The following is a 19,859-nucleotide window of genomic DNA, read 5'->3' on the forward strand; positions in this document are numbered from 1 at the left end:
CTGAACTTTATAATTATTTTGTTTTGTTTGTTGTTGTTGCTGTTTACTCCAGGGCTCTTATCAGCCTAATGTCTTATTACTTATCAAACATTAATAAACTAATCTTCCCAGCTCTCCTTTGAGAGTGAAACTGGTAGGTCTCAAATTTTTTGCCGAAGGAGGATCCTATTTAAGTGAGAGAAAAAGTATCACTTTCAAGCTGTCAGGAATGCCAAGCAGTTCAGTGTTGGGTAAAAAATCCAAAGCCTGTGCCTTAGGTATGTGCTAAATATTAAGTAATTTTTAGTGCTGGGCATGTGGCAATCTGTGCGTGGTTTAAGGTGATGGAGTGCTTCATGGACTTACTAGCTAAAAGAGGAAGATAATATTCTTAGAAGGGGCCCAGTACTGCTTTCTTTAAGTGTGGATGGAATTTCTTTGAATCCCCCTCTTGAACTGAGTTCAGAAAACTCACATGAAGGAGATGGACACTGAAATTAAGCTCTGTAAAATAACCCAGTCATGTCTACAGACATTGTAGCATGTCATTGTCATCAACTGATAGATCTTGTGGCCAACATGACAGGGGAGAAGTGCTTTCCATTGCCTGTTTTTCTGACAAATAAATGATGTAAAGAAATGACATAAAAATATAAATTAGATTTTTCCAGAATAGAGTGTTTGTGAATAATCATGGTTATTTGCTGAGGTGTAAATATAATAGTCCAACGACTGGACTTTTTATGTTTGCCAGAATCACTAAGTTTATGTAACTGAAGACCTGGTGGCACTTCGATTTATTATGACAGATCAGTTTTTCACAGAAGAATTAATTCTGTAGTTTAGCCAGGAAGGACAATGAAGCCCTTTTTCAGTAAGATTATTTCATTTCTGGACATGTAGATGTATTCCTTTGGTCTACAATCCCAGTGTGCAAATATCTGGATGTACTAATGAGACTAGCAAACAAAGACTAGTTGCTTTGGAACAAGAAGTTGATGAAGTTTCCAAAGCACAAAATACATTTACAAAATAAGAAAGGATGTGGAGTGCTGTTAACATCCAATTCCTTTTTACCCTGGTTTGGTAACTTTTCATTTACATATTTATTAACTTAAGCTAGATCAAGCATTTTTTACAATCATAGGCACAGAAAATAAATTAATTGTAATTAGTTTTATTGTAATGAATAATAAATGAATTTTTTTGATAAGCCACTTATTATAGTCTTATTACTACATAGTTTTACTGAGGCATTAAAGTTTGCATTTTAATTTTAGAATATTTGCACTGTATTAATTTACAGTATCCTGCCTTAGGAATATGAAAACTCATTGTTTAGTATTTTTATGCATTTTAGTTGAGGTAGCTGAACAGATTATTAACTTTTCTGAATGTTCACAGGATCACAAAATGGGTAGGGTTGGAAGAGACCACTGGAGGTCATCTGCTCCAACTTCCCTACTCAAGCAGTGTTCGCTTGAACATATTACTCAGGATTTTGTCCAGGTGGGTTCTTCATACATTTAGAGAAAGAGACTCCACAACATATCTGTGCAGCCTGTTGCAGCATTCAGTCACTTTCACAGTGACATGCTTAGATGGAACTCCCTGTACTCCAGTTTCTGCATATGGCTTGTCATCCTGTTGTTTGGCATCAGCAGGTAGGGCCTTGCTCCATCCTCATGACCCTGTCCTTTCAGATAATTGCCTGCATTGACAAGAGCCCCTCTCAGCTGGCTTTTCTCAAGGCTGAACAAGCCCAGCTCTCTCAGGCTTTTCTTGTAAGAGAGATGCTCCAGTCCCTCAATCATCTTGTCACACTCTGCTTGTCTTGCTTCAGAAGCTCCATGTCTCTCTTGTACTCAGGAGCTCCTAACTGAACACAGCGCTCCAGATGTGACTTCACTAGGATTGAATAGAGATGCAGGATCACCTCTCTGGACCTGCTGCAAGGCTTTTCCTCCTGCAGGCCAGAAGGCTGTTGGCTGCTTTTGCTGTTAGGATGCATGGCTGACTCATAATCAACTTGCTGCTCACTAGGACACTGTCCTTTCCCTGAAAGAGAAAGCAAAGCATCGCAAAACTGCTTTCCAGCTGATTGTTCTTCCGGAAGTACTGGTGCCTGGGGTAATTCTTCCCAGGTGGAAGACTTCGCATTTGCATTTGTTAAACTGCTTAAGTCCTCTCTGCCCAGTTCTCCAGCCTGTCCAGCTGCCTTTGAATAGCAGCATAACCTTCTGGTATAACAGTCACTCTTCCCAATTTTTATAATTTATGAACTTTCCAAGCATACACATTGTCCCAACACACATATCATTGATGATGAAGTTAGCTAGTGTTGGCACAGGTATTGATGCTGAGGTACACAACTAATGATCTCCCTGCAACTGAACTGTCTGCTGCCCTCTCTGGTCCTGGCTGTTCAGACAATTTTCCATGCAGCTCTCTGACTGCAGAGACTAGTTAGTTTAAACTATTCTTTCTCAGATTATCTTTGACGATGAGAAAGTTTCATAAGCTTTCCTAAAACTGAGGTGACATGCTTATCCTTGAAGCTCTATACCTCATTGCAGAATTCTGAAAATTTGGTTAAACTTGATTTCCTCTGTATAAATCTATGCTGACTATTCTCAGTCGCCTTGTGTCATTCACATATTTGGAATGGATTTTGGGATTAATTGCTCCACCACATTCATGAAGACTAAGGCTCATTCCATAGATTTTCCTTCTTGTACTTGAAGACAGGAGTGACCTTTGTTCTTTTCTAGCCTTCAGAGGCCTCTGCCAATTAACATGACCTTTCAAATATAATTGAGGATGGTGATGTCAGAGATGACATCACAGTGATGACAGAGAGATCCTTCCATCAGGCTCATGAACTTGTGCATCTTTGCTCAAGTGCTCTCTAACCTGGGCCTCCACTGCTGAGGGTATGTCTGTCCTCCTCCTGACTTTCCCTCTTGTCTCATGGTATAATGGATGCATCAAGCCAATCTTACTGGTAGTGACTGAGGCAAAGAGGGCACCCAGAACCTTGACCTTTTTCATGTTCTTTGTCATCAAGTTCCCAGCTTACTCAGCAATGGACCAAAGTTTTCCCATGTCTTCCTTCCTGTTTGTGTGCTTGTAATATCCTTTCCTGTTGTCTAACAGTTCTTGGTAGATTCAACTGCAGGTATTTATTGGTTTTCTTTACCCCATTCTTGCAAAACTAACCAGCATCTCTACACTTCTGGATTATTTGTCCCTCTTTCAATCTCTTTTGCCATTCCTTTTTATTTTGGTTCAATTAGGAGCTCCTTGCTCCTTTGTGCAGGCCTCCTTCCACCTCTGCTTATTTCCTGCTTGTTGGGATGGACCTTTTTTGAGCTGGAAGAAGGTATCAACCAACTTTCCTAGAGTCCTCTCTCTATAGGGCTGTATCCTATATCATGCGTCTTTGATGAAGGTAAGGTTTGCATTCCTGAATACATGCTGTGATTTGCTGTTTTCCCTTGCATTCTCTTGCCTAAATCCTGAACTCTACCATCTCATGGTCTCTACAGCCAAGACTGCTCAAAACTTTTACATCCAAGGACAGTTTTTCTTTGTTTTTAAGTGTGAAGTCCACTATTCATTGTTTTCTCCTTGCTCAGCTTGGCTGGGGAAGTTTTTCTTAACGCACTTCAGATAAGTGCTAGTTTGTTTGTGCCCTACGGTATTGCCTTTCCAGAAAACATGAGGTTGATTGAAATAATTCTTGCATACCAGGGCTTGTGAATGTGCTACTTCCATTTTTCTTCAAGAAGGCCCTGTATCAGATGCCCACCATAGCAAGACTTGTAGTATTCTGCCTGCTAACCTTGAACTGTATGTCCTTGCCTGGCTCCTGAACAGTCCCAGAGATTGCATGCACTTCCACTCCACTTCCACTCTCACAAGAAATGTAATATATACTCTTTTCTGCACAGCATGTGGTTTCTGAAGTGACTTCATCCATTCCTTGTAGTTCTCCAGTCACATGAATCATCCCACAGTGTCTCTGTGATCTCAAGGAGGTCCCAGTCATGTAACTGCACACAGACTTGTGACTACTGTTAGTTTCCTATGTTATAGATGTTGGTGTAGAGGCACTCAGAGAGAGATCAAGTTTACTGATTGCCCAGAAAAGGCTTCATAGCTGTGTCCAGCACATTTGAACTCATTTATTTCAGGATCACATACTTTCTTCAAAGAAGCCAAGGGTTCTCAGCATAACTCTGTCTTTTGTAACCTAGCTTTAGGTAATAACTTATGTCTTTTTCTTTCTTACAACATATGAGTCTTATACAAATGTAGACTTCACTCAGATAGTAATATATTCATAGAATTTTGGAATTTCGGAAGCAGGAGTTGAATAGTGCTTTTGGATGGCATTCATGTCAAGTATGTATGTGATTTCATTCTGTTACATTCATTGAAATGAGATATTTGATCATGGTTATTATTATTAATTATTACTAACACTAAGTTTTCTGACTCTCACATCTGGTGGTTGGTTGGAGTTTACTGACTTCCATCACTAAACATTTTTTGAACTAATATAAATTATAAGAAGTATGGATAATTATGACCTACTTGAGTAATGATGAAAGCCTGTGTATCAATTTACTTAGCAAGTTTTTCATTCAAATGTGAAAGAAAAAAATATAGATAAATTTTACAGCCTTGTAGGCATGTTTTCTCTCCTTTCCTTTTATATTTGCCCATGATTTCAGCTGGGGTCAAGGATGAAATTCAAATTACTGAAAAAAGTGGAAAATTTTAGTTTTAACTTGTAGATTTGAAAAATACAAAACTTGGAACTGGATTACATCTACCTTTTTTTTTTTTCTACTTTAAACACCTAGAGGTTTTGGAGACTAAACTGGGGTAGAGACTCTTTATTACTCAGATAATCAAATTCTGATATTGTCTCTGTAGTAGATCCTGAATTTTTAAGAAGGATTGTATGACTTCAGAATATAAGTATATGCATGGATCAATGAATTCTGATTTAATGTATTTTTTGTCAACATTCATCTCTTAAAATAAAAATGAAATGTCACTATTGAATGGTACTTCAGTACTATATAAAATTTAAAAAGAAAATACTTAGCATATTTTTTATGTAGGTTATGACTCCCAGTCCTTTAATAAACAATATCAAGTGGCAGATGTTTCAACTGATGAGCTTGTTGCTGAATTTTCTGTTTTAGAAATTATAAGTAGTTTCATGTTTTGAATTCTGGAAAACTTTCTGTTCTGGGAGCCTTGTCTGCAAGGCATTGTGCTTGAGGAATTATATCTGGTCTGTTTGGCCTTGTACTTAGGGCTTGAGAAATCTGTGTGCTATTGATATAACCTGTAGCTTACAAGATCTTTGGGAAAAGTAAACTGTGTATGGATCAAAGGGTAGAGTATAATGATCCTAGCTGGAAGACTGTTGCACATTGAGGAGTCAAATAGCACAGTTAACCCCTCGTCACAGGGTAGATGTTTGCATTATGGCATATGATAGAAATATCCATTCAGGAGTAGAAATATCAGTTTGCCAGTATCTGAAGGAACAAAAGATTATTCACTGTCTATATTCCTCTTTTTACTTTATCTTATTAAACAGCTAAGTCATTTGTTGTTGAGCCTTTTTTACATTTTCACTTTCTTTGTTTCTGTCTCTAATTCCCTATACTGTCTTCTCCTCCCAGACTGGTACAAACCCCCTTTTTGACTTTTTTATTAAAAATTAAAAAAAAAAAGTTTGTTAAATACTAAAATGACCTTTATGTGGTGTGATTTAAAATTTATTTTTTATAAAAAGAAATGTAAATGCTTAAAATAATCATCCAAAATACTGATACTGAACTTGAAAAAAACCCGATGACATTGTATATTTGAGGGGAAATTACTTTCTTTCAGATAATTCATTAAAGTTTGAATATGCTGGAGTTTGTGGGTGGGCAGAATTAATCAAGTTATGAACAGTGAAAATAATAGCAGTATACTATATTCTACAGTTTCTGAGCAGCAGTTATGTACTTTGAGGGTATAGAAGAAGATTTTAATTTCTTCAGTAACAGTACAGTTAATTGTTCCCATTCTATCAATTAAGTGAGATTTGTTTATGAGTATAATCCTAAATAAAGACCTAAACCCCAGCCTGTTCATGACTTACATGTAAAATTGAACTGGAACAGATATTCTGTGCAGTTTTATCCCGCCACCCCCTTGCCCCCACTTCCAATTGATGTAAGTGTAATTTTAAAATGCTCTGTGAAATCCCCACCCATTTAGTAATAAGGCCTCAGGAGATTTGAGTTCAAGTGTTTATAGTAAAAGGTACTTTGGATATGTCCTGACTTCCATGTCATCTAATCTCTGTAGGTGCTCAGTGAACATGAAATTGTTTCTTTCTCTTTCATGTGGGAATAGAGATGTGTAAATTGAGTTAAAGTAATATGAAACTTTGGAGTTGCTAGCTTTGCTTTTGTTGGTGAAGCAGCTTTGTCGGGCAGGTGTGTGTGTGTGTGTGTGTGTGTGTGTGTGTGTATGTTAAAACTTCTCTCTCTATTCCAAGTTTGCTTCTTGTGAATGTTCCCATATTTTTTCCAGTGTATGAATATTTCATGTTGCTTAATTTTGGTCACAGAAACTTGATTTTATTTGCCACTGATGAGTAGTAAGACTCCTTTGACTTCTAGAGGTGATGTCCTTTAATAGTTCTATTATTATAATAGGGACTAAAAGGGTACACTTTTATTCTGATTCATCCTTTACATTTACTTTCTGTGTGCATTTTCTCCTGCTGCTTTTATGTATTTCCAAAAAGAAAACAGAAAGAAAATATATAGCCAGAAAAATACAAAAGTATAACTAAAGTAAATTCAATATCAATGGTTAGAAATGCATTTTCTTTTTTTAAATTTTTTGTTTCTAAATTTGATCCTCTATGAAAAGTGGTATCTGCAATTCACATCACATGAAATTAATTTTTTTTTTCTTGTAGTGGTTGAAATAGCATATAACAAATAGTTTTTAAAAAGGTATTTTCTTAATAATGTAACTTTATACTGGATTTTGTTCATTTTCCTCTTCATATGTGATAGTTCAACTTAAGAAACCACTAACCACTCATCATGAATTATAGACTTGTAAAGTTAAAGTTGTTACAGCAATTAGATACTTTGATCTGGACTAGAACATGTTAAGAAAGTCATTAGACAGATTTGCTGTGCATAATGAACATAAAAGCTATTTGTATATGATTCCAAAAAGGCAAACATTAATTGGAAGCAAAGTATAGCCTCGGGGTATTGCAAGAAGGCTCTGATTTCAAGCAGATGATTTACTTGCTTTCTTTTACTGATACTTTTTCTTTGAAATGAATTGAAATATAAAACTTTCAAAGGCTAGTGTGTTTTTAGCCTTTAAAGACTGAATTTTAGCTTTTAAAGACCAGTGATAAAATGTCCAGCACACAGTTGGTTAAACACACCATGCAAGGGGTCAACAAGGGGTTCAAAAGTAGGGCACCCTTGAACTATTCTAATAGTAATTGGGGCCATATGGGAGTGGTGACCTGTCAGTATTGGTGTTCTGCAGGCTTCCTTCCTGGGCCCAGTGCTCTTCAGTGTTTTCTTAAACAACTTGGATGCAGAACTCAAAGGTACACTAGGGAATTTGCCAAGATTACTGGATTGGGAGGAGCTGTTGACTTCCTCAAAGGCAGAGGTCCTGGAGAGAGGCCTTGACAAATCAGAGGTCTGGGCAATCACCAGACATGTGAAGTTCAACAGGAAAGTGCTGGATTGCTGGATTCTGCACCTGGAGTTGGGCAGCCCTGGATATATGGACAGACTGGGAAATGAGATCCTAGAAAGCAGTGCCATGGAAAGGGACCTGGGGTCTGTCCTGGTCAGTGACAAGCTGAACATGAGTGCCCTGGCAGCCAGGACAGCCAACCCTCTCCTAGGGTGCATCAGGGACAGCATCTCCAGCTGGGCAAGGGAGGGGATTGTCCTGCTCTGCTCTGAGCTGAGGGAGTCTCACCTGAGTGCTGAGAACAGTTTTGGGTGCCACAATATAAGAAGAATTCAAAACTATTAGTGAGCAGGCAAAGGAGGGCTGTGAAGATGGAGAATGATTTGGAAGGGAATCTCTATGGGGGGCTGAGACCACTTGGTCTGCTCACCTTGGAGAAGAGGATACTGAGGACAGACCTCACTGCAGTTACAACTTCCTCATGAGGGGAAGAGGAGGGTCGAGCACTGATCTCTTCTCTTTGGTGATTGGTGACAGGACCCCAGGTAATGGCCTGATGCTTAATTAGGGGAGGTTTAGAATGGGTGTTAGAAAATGTTTCTTCACCCAGGGGGTAGCTGGGCACTGGAACAGGATCCCAAGAGAAGTGGTCACAGCACCAGTGGAGTTGACTAAGCATTTGGATAAGGCTCTCAGGCACATGGTGTGATTCTTCAGGTTGTCCTGTACAGGGCCAGGAAATGTTTTTTTAGGTACATTCCAACTCAGGACATTCTGGGATTCTGTGATTTATTTTTCTATGATTCTGCATCTGATGATTCAACAGCAGAATTGCTACATACAGGAAATACCATGCTATTACTATAGGACACGAAATAACACGACGTGGACATGCAGCTATTCCAAGGTAAGAAAAGGTGTTTTTAATTTGTGACTCCATTTATAGATTTCTAAAAGTGACAGTGGATTGGAGGGTGACAGTGCCACCTCTGCAATGACACTGGACAAACTACAGTCTATTAAATTTCTCCTCCTCTATAAAAGAATGTAAAACAATATGACATTTACATAAATTTTGTAAGAAAGTTTGTTACAAGAATGTAAATATCAGAAGGCTTAGAAAAACTTAAAAAATCACAGCAACACCATGCTAGAACAAAAAGTAGACTAATAATCTCCTTATTTTGGGGGTTTAGACAAAAATATCCTCTCTATTGTTTGACACTCTTTATTAACAGTGGAAGTCCAAATTTTAAACTTACATACACATATGTGATTATGGCCAAAGTTTTGTCTTCATGTAAAAGTGGCACACTTCTAAAGCACATAAGGCAATGTTAATGATTTTTTAATTCAGATTTCTATATTTTCTTTTTCTGCAGTGTTTTTGTATATACATGCATCACAGACAGTCAATATTCTCAAAGTGGAAAGCCTGTTTAGAAAAGAGAGGACCTATGGGGAAAAAGTACACCAGATTAATTATTCTACTTATTTTAAAGAATATCTTTTTACAATATAAGAATATTGCAGGCTGTAGTCTTTAAACTTGGCAACTCAGGAGAAGGAGAGCTTCAAAGTATTCTGGAGAAATAGTATTTACATCTCAAAACTATTCCAACATATCTATATATGCTAAGAGTTATTGCTTCGGAGATCATAAAAAAAGCATACCAATGAAGATACTTCAATGTGAGTGCAGAAGATATTTTTCACTACTTCACTATTAGAATATTCTGTGCCTTTTTAATACTTACAACTTGTGTAAGTATTAAAATACTTACAACTGTAGTATAGCTGTTGTATTTTACAGAGGTTAAGACTTTGATCTGGTTTGATATGGTAGCTGGAACATGGTCTCTATTTGCACTTCAGGATTATTTAAAATGTGCACCAAACACAGAATCTGGATCTGTTTCTCCTCTAAAGCAGGCGCCAGAGCAGATATAGATGTTGCAGATTGTGTCTCTTTGCGGCATCAAGCCCTGTGGGAGCTTGAGCTGGTGGTGCCCCAGCATTGTCCAGGATCTGTGGCACTTGCAATAAAGTCCTTCACAGTACAATTGAAGAAGGCACTTTGACAAATGGCTCCACCAATCACAGGGTGTTGGTAAGCCACATGTCACCATCTGGCAACACATTTCACTGAGAATGAACCTCAGGTTTCAGGTTCAGCTAAAGAACACTAGTCCTGTAAGAGCTGCTGGGTTTGATCATTAAAGAGGAGCTAACTATACATAAAATATACATATACATAAAATCATACATAAAATCAGGCTTAGTTATTACCTAGTCTTGCCCTAAGAGCTCTAATGCCTTAAGTTAACAACAACAAAAAGTCTCTGCAGCCTGGCATCTACAGACACGTACATGCAGCCTGCAGTATTGTTGCTCCAGGCAACCAACTGTTCCTGGAGAGAATCTGCAGCCCTGAACACCACACAGCCAAATAACCTGTGACATGGTATTGTCTCTCCTTTTACATTTATGCTTATATTATTTGGAATAGGATTAAAAAGTATACCTCTTCAAAGACAATGATTAGATTTATTAATCAATGGCTTGTGCTCATTTGGGAAAAATACTTCATAGAATAGGACAAGGGTTGTTTTTTGTGCTATCAGTGAAAAGAGTGTAATTACCTGAGATAAAATAACTTGATGGATTCAAGACAGAAAAGGTTTTATTTTGAAGTGATGATGCAGCCAGTCTGTGCTTTGACATTCTTCTTCCTCCCTGAATACCAAATACTGAATTAGCTCAAAGATGGTGTTAGAATTTATATTGAAAAAATAATCACAAGAATTGCCAGCTGGTTTTGTCACCGTAGCATGGTTCTACAGAACACAGAGAAAGAAACACCACTGAAAAGTGTCTGATGGTAGAATTATTTAAATGTATGACTTCTGATTTTAGCATGTTTAAATGGGAGGTTACGAGCTCAAGTGTGTTCATTTTCTCTAAGTAATCAAATGATGACTCTCTCCAGACAATGATCAGAGGAGTTTGTGATTCAGAACTTGTGCAAAGATTTTATTGTGAAGAAGGGGCAATTCTAAGTCAAATGATCTTAAGTTGAAAACATTATTCTGAAATTATGGTAACAAATAATTTTTCAGTTTCAAGAAGTAAGTTGGGCCCTTTCAGGCAGTGAAATTTCTGGAGCAGTAATAGACACTTTTCACAGACAATATTTTGTTTTGTTCTTTTAAAAGTGCTATTTTCGGTCTGAAAGACACAGACATTCTTGTAATACACTAAAGTCTAAAGAAAAGCAATTGATGAAGAAGGAAATACCAGCGTAATGATTTTGTTCTAATGAATGCAAAGGACTTTTAAAATTTATTATTATAATAATTTTCTGTCTACTGTTTGTTGTTCTCATTCACAGTTCAAGATTCAATTTTATGTCCTATGGATCATTCACTGAGTCGTTATTCACATGTAAAATACCTAACCTTATTCAGGTTCTATATGTGCAGTAATTGCAGCAAAAGTCAATTGGCTTGTTGGAATATAATTTTCTGATTATAATAAGACCCATTGCTTTAGCTGCAGTTCTGAGTTCAGCCTGATGTTGATAGATAAAGTTTATCATCACCTTCCCTTCATCTTTAGAACTATCAATCTTGAAACTTACTTTTATTGCTGCACCTAACAAAGGCAAAAAAAAAGCGTTATGAGTAGCTGCATTCTATTTTCTGAAACAGATTTTGGTTTCTTGAACACTCATCATACAGGTTTTGGCTGTGATAAAGTTGGCTTTGGTCATAGAAGGTAACCAAAACAAATCTAAAATAGTTTTTGTTATTGCAGAACAGCCCTTAAACAGCATTGAGACCTTTTTGTTATTCATGTTACATGAACATGGTAGGGTTGGGACACAGCCTGCACAGCAAACACCAGCTTCCCAGAGAGACATCCCATACCATGGATGTCATATTCAGACGTAAAAGCTAAGGAGAAAAATGAAGAAATTTGGAGTTTGGACTTAATGGCCATATGTTCTTAATTAATAAGCATTAAGGAGTCCTCCCTTCCTTGAAATGACTAATCATCTGCTGTCTGATTAGCAAGTGAATAGGAATAGTGAGTTCCTTATTTACTTTTCTTGGGTGTGCAGTTTTTGCTTTATCTATTGTATGGTCTTTACCTCCACCCGCAATTTTTCTCACTTAGACCCTTCTGATTTGCTCCCCCATTCCAGTGGGGAAGAATAGAGGAAGGTGAGTGAGCAGCTCTGTGGGTTTCTGCTGTCATCTGTGGCTAAATAGCAACACACGTAACTGGAAGTAATATAGACAATGTTCTTGCTTTTTTCTTATGTAGTCATTGCGTTCCAATTTTATGGAACTAGATTTTTTAATATGTCAGGGGAGCCAGCTGTGATAGAAGCCATAAATTCACATGTATTTGCTCACAGGAAGCATCAATATGTTTGGTAGAAGAACTTTCTGTCCAAACAGCAAAAAAAAGTGGTGTCAGTCTTACAATACAAATAATACTAATCCCCCCTATCTAATAAGCTTGAAAGTTTTGTTCAGAAACAGTTATATGTTTTGACAGAAGGCACAATAAATACTACCTGTTATAGAAAAATAGTAACAGGTGGCTTATGTTATTCAAGTGTATACCCTATTCTTCAGCCTTTTAACACCTCTGATCACAACCCTTGAAACATCAGAACATTTTCTGGATATAGTTTGCCAGTGTTGTGTTTTATTTATTGTTGAAATAAATAGATGAAAGCAATGTTCATCAAAACAATTTACAACAGTTAGTTCAGCAGAGGAAGAAATTAACCAAGATACAAGATCAATAAAGGAATTTGGAGCAAGTACTAATGTTGATATTAATGCTATTTCTAAATGGCTTACTTAATTATTCAATGATATACAGCTTTCTTTATTGGAAAACACAGAAGTTGCTTAATAGCACATTGCATCCAAACACAATGGTTGAAAGCATAGAGTTGGACTACCATCAGAATATAAATGTAGCAGATGGGTTTTATTGGCATCTACCCTAGGAGGATTATTGGTGTACAAAGATTAAGGCATAAATTTGGCCAGAGAATAAAGAATTTTAATCCTTTTGGGACATTGCAAGTATGCAGAAGAAATGATGGTGTTAACTGAGATAGGAACAAAGAGTACTGTAATATTTCCTTTCAAAGCTCAATTTATGTGGAGAAATAATAAGACATCTCATCTCATATCTGACAGAATTAATTATTTTGAAAAATACTACTTGCATAGAAATGGTGCTGGTTACAGTATAGCATATAAAAGTGCATGGAGTAACCATGACAATTAGAAACATGAAGCTAATTAGATCTGCAAAATGTTTTACTTCAAAACCACAATTAAATGGAACCCAGATAATCAGTAAGTGTTTGATTGGATCCCTTATTATCAAAATGGACACATTTGAGCAGACAGCAAACACATAAATAAATGCTAGTGAACAAGCTGTTTACAATTTCAAAAGAAATGTCAGCATTTTTTAAAACTAGAAAAAGCTTCAAAAGAATCAAGTTATGCACTTATAATATTATATTTCCCTTTTACTAATTCCTTCCCATCATGAGAAATACTAGAAAAAGTGCTATTGTATGTCATTGGATAAGAGGACCATGACTGTCAAGTATGGAAAACTTCAAACAAATATATAAATTTTGTGTTGGGGAACTTCTGTGATAGTCAGTTTGTGTTGAGATACAGTACTTAAGGCAATATTAACAAGAGAGACAATAAGAAATTCCTAACAAGTTCTTTATTGAAAATTAAAGGAACACTCTGTACCCTAAAATACAAATATATTCTGAAATGTAATAAATTTAAAAAATATTTTGATTACCTCTGATACTTCTAGTGAAGAATTTTGTCAATACTCTGTAGCTTAGCTGAGACATCTGTAGTTACACCTTTGAACTTACTAAGAACGGAAAGAAGAAAATTTTAATATTTTTAAGTAGCATAATTTAAAGAAGAAGAATGTGAACATATGGAGAAGAGATAAATGAAATATAATTAGGGAAAATAAGACTTCTCATTGTGCCTTCTTTGACAGCTGGATTTGATGACCTAAAATGTCTTTTTGAACCTTAATCATTCTATGATTCTTAATGAAAGAATAAAGATACATTCAAGGATTTTTGAAGTGGATTACAAAAAGACAAAACTATTATTTTTAAAAACTCATCATTCCATTGCAAAACTTACTGCTTCTAATTATTTTCAAGGTCAAAAACTTGACATAGCTCACACTGAGCACATGATCAGGTTCTCCGGGGAAGTGGTCACACCACCAGCCTGAGAGAGTTCAGGGACCCTTGGAAAATTCTCTCAGAGTTACACATGTGTAACTCTTGGGTGTCCTGTGCAGGGCCAGGAGTTAGACTCTGTGAACCTGATAGATCCCTATAGATAAGCTCACCTTATTCTATAACTCTAAGGAATGTATGTAGTGTTGTATGAAAAAGGTTAAATTGGAAAACTAAAAGAAATATGTCTGATTTCATAACAGAAACAGATTATTTTCACTCTGTGTCTTGGGAAGAAAATTTACCAGTTGTTCTTTTGAGATTTGTATACATTTCTCTGAAGAAATTCTGTGGAGATACTGAAATGAGAAATATCTTGCCATCATATTTACTTTTCTCCTGTGCTCTTACTACTTAAGAATAACTTTGGTAAAATATTTTGCCCTCATTGTTTAAATTTTTAAATCAGCTCCCCAGCCTTGAGATATAAACTGTTTCAGGTATGGAAGACAAAGAGCTTTACTCAGTTATGAATTTCATGTTTGTATTACCAGTAAAAGTAATCAATTAATTTTGTACCAAGGTGAACTGGAACACAAGTTTTTTTTTCTAATCTTAACTCACCAAATGTTAACTTGATGGATCACAAATGAGATCGTTTTATTAATTCTCTGTAAGGTGCTCTGTAAGGTGAAATATATGAACTAAGTCAAGGCTAGGACTTTAAAATCTTCCATAAAACTGTTTTGCAAATCAAGCTGTCAAGAAACACTGACACACACTGACAAACACTGAACACCTACTTAGATACTTTAAAAGGCAGTTTACTGCTTTGTATTAGTTGAATAGTTATTCATAGTATATATAATACATAATAATTGCTGATACACATACATTAGTAGTAGTAGTAGTAGTAGTAGTAGGAGTAGGAGTAGTAGGAGTAGGAGTAGGAGGAGTAGGAGTAGGAGTAGAAGTAGGAGTAGGAGTAGTAACACATGAAGGAAGCATGTTAATGAAGTAAAGCTAAAGCTAAGCCAAGCCCTGGTATAATCAAATTTCACCTGTTCTTTTTTTTTTTTTTTTTTTTTTTTTGCCTATGCAGCTGAGATGTTAAAAATTGCCAGTCTCAATCATATTTAAAATGCATTCTTGTACTCTCAATGCAAAATGCCTTAAGAAATTATTTCATTCTGTTCTGCATTTACAAACAAAATAAACTAAGACACAATTAAGGAAAAAAAACCCCAACAAACAGAAACCAAAGAAAATTTTAAATTACATATTTTCAATGGGAAACCTTTTATTCTGAGTTTCTGTCTGTAATATTTACAGCAGACTTACAAAGTATTGAAAATAGTTTTAATATAAAGGCTCAGAGCCCTTCATTGCAGTAATATGAGTAAGAAAGCCATCACCTAGTGCATATTACAGTTCTGCACACTTTGCAGTGGCTTTTCTAGTATTCTAATGTATTTAAAACATATTTCTTCTCAAACTGGTTTTAAACTCTACCATATCACATTTTTACCAAGTGAATGCAAAAAAACTATTTCAAAAAACCCCGCTATTTTATGTATTTTTTTCTCATATCTATATATCAGATATGCTCCAAGCAAAAGCGTTGGATTGAATTCAAACTCTGAAAACCTGATTCAGTCCAGCCTAATGCCAAACCATGACTGCAGGAGTTAGTCATGAGGAAAATAGAGAAAAAGGGGAAGTTGACCTGCAAAAAGTCATCTCAGCTACAGAGCCTAAGTGGAACAAAATAGTACAGTGCTATTCAGTAAGTTCATATATAAGATGACTTGTGCATCCTTAATTCCAATTTTTAGCAGTGTTTAGAAATTAAACCATTACAGTTACCTCAGTGAGAAAAATCTTAGTTCTGATACAATTTTAGAAATGAGAACATAGCAATTGTGTGTTACAGTCACGAAGGTCATGAGATCATTTTTTCCTCCCATTAGCATAGAGCATAGTCTAATGTCAGGTGTAAGGCCTCCTGCTCATATTTTGATGCCATCTAGTCTGTGTTGCATTCATCAAAAGGAATTATACCTTGTAGTAAATCAGTTGATGTTAATCTAGGTTCAAATTTTCTTCACATCATTACATTTGCAAGTATGCAAAAGGTAGATGATTATTTTCATGCCTTACAACAGAAAAAAATATTAGAGCTTAAAAGAATGAGTCAGTTTCTGCATTCAGTCCTGTTCTTGCATGAAAAATTATCCTGTAGATTTCTGGAGTTCATAAGTTCTGTCCATCTGAATATGGTTGTAAGTTTGACATGCATCATGGAAATTATCTAACTGATGATGAGGTCTCTGAAGTCACATTTCTCATATTATCACTCTTCTTTATCTCCCCATTCTTGTCATAGTTTCTTAATCATACAGTTCTCATCCAGTCTTAAATTATTATATGAAATCTAAAACAGGACTCCATTTTTCTAAAATGGACACAAAAACTGTCAAAGATTTACTAGAGAGGGGACTTCAGTTTGATAAAAACTTACGGAGCTGGTGTCAGTCACATAACATTCTTATTTTGTTATGCTTACACTTCTACATCCTTCTTCATAGTTCCCCTAATTCCTCACAGCATATAGAAATATCCTGTGCCATAAAAAACTGCAACATTTTTATGCTTGTAATGGGGTGTTCCTAAGTAATGGAGCCTGCAAATTCTGTGGTGGTCAGAAGTCTTCTCACACAGCCCTCTCTACTCCACCCCAGTTTTGGAGATTGATATTATCTGTCCCTCTTTTTTTATTCCTCCATTCCAGGGAGAAGAAGATGCCTTGTTCCTTCTGAGGTTCTCATCCTTACATTCAAACAAGATGAAATAAGAACTTTTCTAAAAAGGGCCTGAGGCTAAGAGAATGGCTCATTCCTTTATTAAAGGAGAAGCACTGGCTCATTTATGTGAGCCAGTGCTTCTCCTTTAATAAAGCTCTTCAGCATGTGCTGAACTCACAACTCTACAAGGAAGAAAAAATATCAAACACTGATCTCTTCCTGAAAATAAATTATAATATTTCAATAATTATCCTATCTCTGTAACTTGGTTTACATGTTTACATTACATTAATATTTGCTAAAATGTTATTTTAAAAAGGCTCCAAAATGTTTGGTGTTTTACAAAATTTTTGATTTAAAAGAAAAGAAAAATGTTAAATAACAAACAATGGTTCAGCTGGTAAATTTCAATCTGACATAGGTATGGTGGTGAAACAAGTGAACATATAAAACTAACATGATTGATACATACAAACAAAAAAATACATACAAGTTTTGTTAAAAACAAAGCTTTAACTTCTAGTGGGTAAAAAGAATGAGTAGAAAGACTGGCGATGTCTCTCTTAAAAAAATAACTGTTTTCTAAATGCTGGATAAATAAGCTGGTGGATGACAATAAATTCATTTACAAAGTGGTGGCAGAAGGACTATTCATGATAGAAGATGGTATTATTATTTAAAGTGTAATCCTAAAGTAAGGGTTATCTTTTGCTAGACATGGAATCAAGTGTGTTATTTTAATGAAATTTTACAAAATATGTAATAAGACATGGCAAGCCCCACACTAGAAAACACGCTGGTTAGCTACTATATGACAAATTCATGCATTCTAAGAGTTATGTGCTTGTTATGCCACCTCATTTCCCTCCTGCTGCCTTCTATTGAGCCTGAAATAGTGTTGTGAGCCCATTCTCACTCTGTATTTCATGGAGACTATTAGCATGTCACATGTAGAAGGTGTCATACTGACAGCAAGTGGTCCTCATTTTTTTGCAGAACAGTGTGAAGTGTACTGATATTTTAGATCTATATGACTGAAAGTGAATTGAGTGTTGGTTTATAGAAAGTTACCTCACTAATGTGTAACCAATTGTGTTCTTATGAAGACCATTCCTAAACCAAACAAAAGTTATGGATTTACTTACAGTGGTCTGGAGACTTCAAATACTAAAATGGGTAAAAATTGGCAAGACAGACAAAGACTGGAAACACTCTTCTGTGCACAGTATATGGAGAAAGAAAAAAGGCCCCCACAGCTGCTCTGAGAACTAGAAGACCAGAGTGACCAGTCAGATGAACCTATTGTAGCAACTTTTTGTTGGCAGGGCTCTATTCAGCTTCACTGATTTGAGCCACCTTTTACCAGCTGATAATAAAAGCTTCTGATAGCTCAGGATAAATGAGAAAGCAGAAAGAGCAGTGGCATTCTCAGATTTTCAATTTCTTGGTAAGTAGGATTTACAACACAAACTCTCACACGTCAACAACTTTCTGTTGAGTAACTGTGCTGCTTGTTGAACTACCAAGAACTTTCATTCTGCATTGTGACACCTAATTGTGTTTTTCACCAATAATGTGACAAAATGTATCAGTCAGATATTCACTTTACATTATTAAAGAATTAATTAGAATTAGAGCCCCGTGAGTTTTCTAATTAACAAATAATCTCAGTAACAATGAAGGCAATCCAATTGTGTCATACTGTTTCCTCTTGTACTCTCATTCATGATAATCAGGGTATGAACTCAACGACCCTTGGAATTTTACGAAGTTCACTAGTAATTATTTCAACACATTAATTTAAAGAAAGACCTGTATTTCATCTTGGCAGCATTCAACTGTAAATGAGTTCTCCTCTCTTTAACTAAATTGAATAGTAATACTGATCACTTTTGCTGGAAAAGAGGGATATTGGTAGTATGAGTCATACACTATATGGGCTCCTAAATTAGAATATCTTCAGACCTCTCTAAGAACTTCTGAAGAACTTTGCAAAGTATGACGAGCTCTTCAAAAGAGATCAAGCTGTTTCACAGTCATCCTGTGATGATTTATTAAACACAGATTAGAAGTCCATTTACCTGCTAGTTTGAAGTTTATTGTATTTCACTCTTTGAGAGATTAAAGAAAGGATAGGGTCGTCATTCACAGAGGAAATTCTTAACTATTTTCAAAGAAAAATTGAATTGACAGTGTACTGATAACGATGACAAATATTTGTTTTACAGTTAGCTTATAGGAAATATGTCTCTTGGAGACTCCAAGAGATGGAGTAGAATTAGAGAGCGAGATTAAGTGGAATAGGAAATACCTGCCAATGCTTGAATGACCTACCAGGCCTTTTGAAGTGACAAAGAAAAGGCATTAAAAATGATGAAAAACCCCCGTTGTCTGATATACTATTCTCTTACTTCCCAGAAGATGTCCTCATTACCCAAACCAAAATGGAGGAGGACCCTGCAAGTGGAACTTCTAACATCAGTGCTAGACAGAATATACTATGAGCAGTAAAGAATGTTTCTTAATTTAAAGAAAAAAAATTATCCCTGAAGTATTGTCAAATTCATTGTCTGCTCTATTCATTAATTCCACAGGCATATGAATTTAATTATATAATTTACATTCATGCAACTATATCTTGTCCTGCAAAACAGAACTGTTTATGAGGGTGTTAAGCATTTACTAGAAGTGAGATTTCTTTTTACAAAGAGTCAATATGTGTGCATTGCTTAAATCAGCCAATTCATGCTAAAGGGAGATTTTATTTTTATTGATTTAGAAGTTCAAAGAAATTTTTAAGGTTGCTTTTGATAATGACTCTGGATGTAAATTGGGGTAGATGGAATGATTTTTCTTCCTAGCTAACTTAAGTTTATATTTTGATTTGCTAATCAGAAATGATACCAGCTTTTTATTTTAAGTCAATTTTTTGCATACAACAAGGATGCAAAATGGTATGGATAAAGTTATACTTTTCCAATTTTCTCCCTTGAAATAGTTTTAGCAAAAGCTTTGTGGCAGGTCGGCCAGGTTCTCTGCAGCCTAGTGAA

The 19,859-nt window shown here is 35.9% G+C and overlaps 1 long non-coding RNA gene across 1 annotated transcript in view; it reads left to right on the top strand.

Annotated features, from left to right (window-relative positions):
• The first annotated feature begins 10,163 nt into the window (after positions 1-10,163).
• Positions 10,164-19,859, top strand: part of LOC135291439 (uncharacterized) — a 41,240-nt gene continuing 31,544 nt past the window's right edge. The window contains exon 1 of the long non-coding RNA XR_010354238.1: positions 10,164-10,204. This is a non-coding gene — a long non-coding RNA (uncharacterized LOC135291439). The remainder of the gene's footprint in view (positions 10,205-19,859) is intronic.

This window comes from Passer domesticus, chromosome Z, assembly GCF_036417665.1.
Source record: "Passer domesticus isolate bPasDom1 chromosome Z, bPasDom1.hap1, whole genome shotgun sequence".
NCBI lineage: Eukaryota > Metazoa > Chordata > Aves > Passeriformes > Passeridae > Passer > Passer domesticus.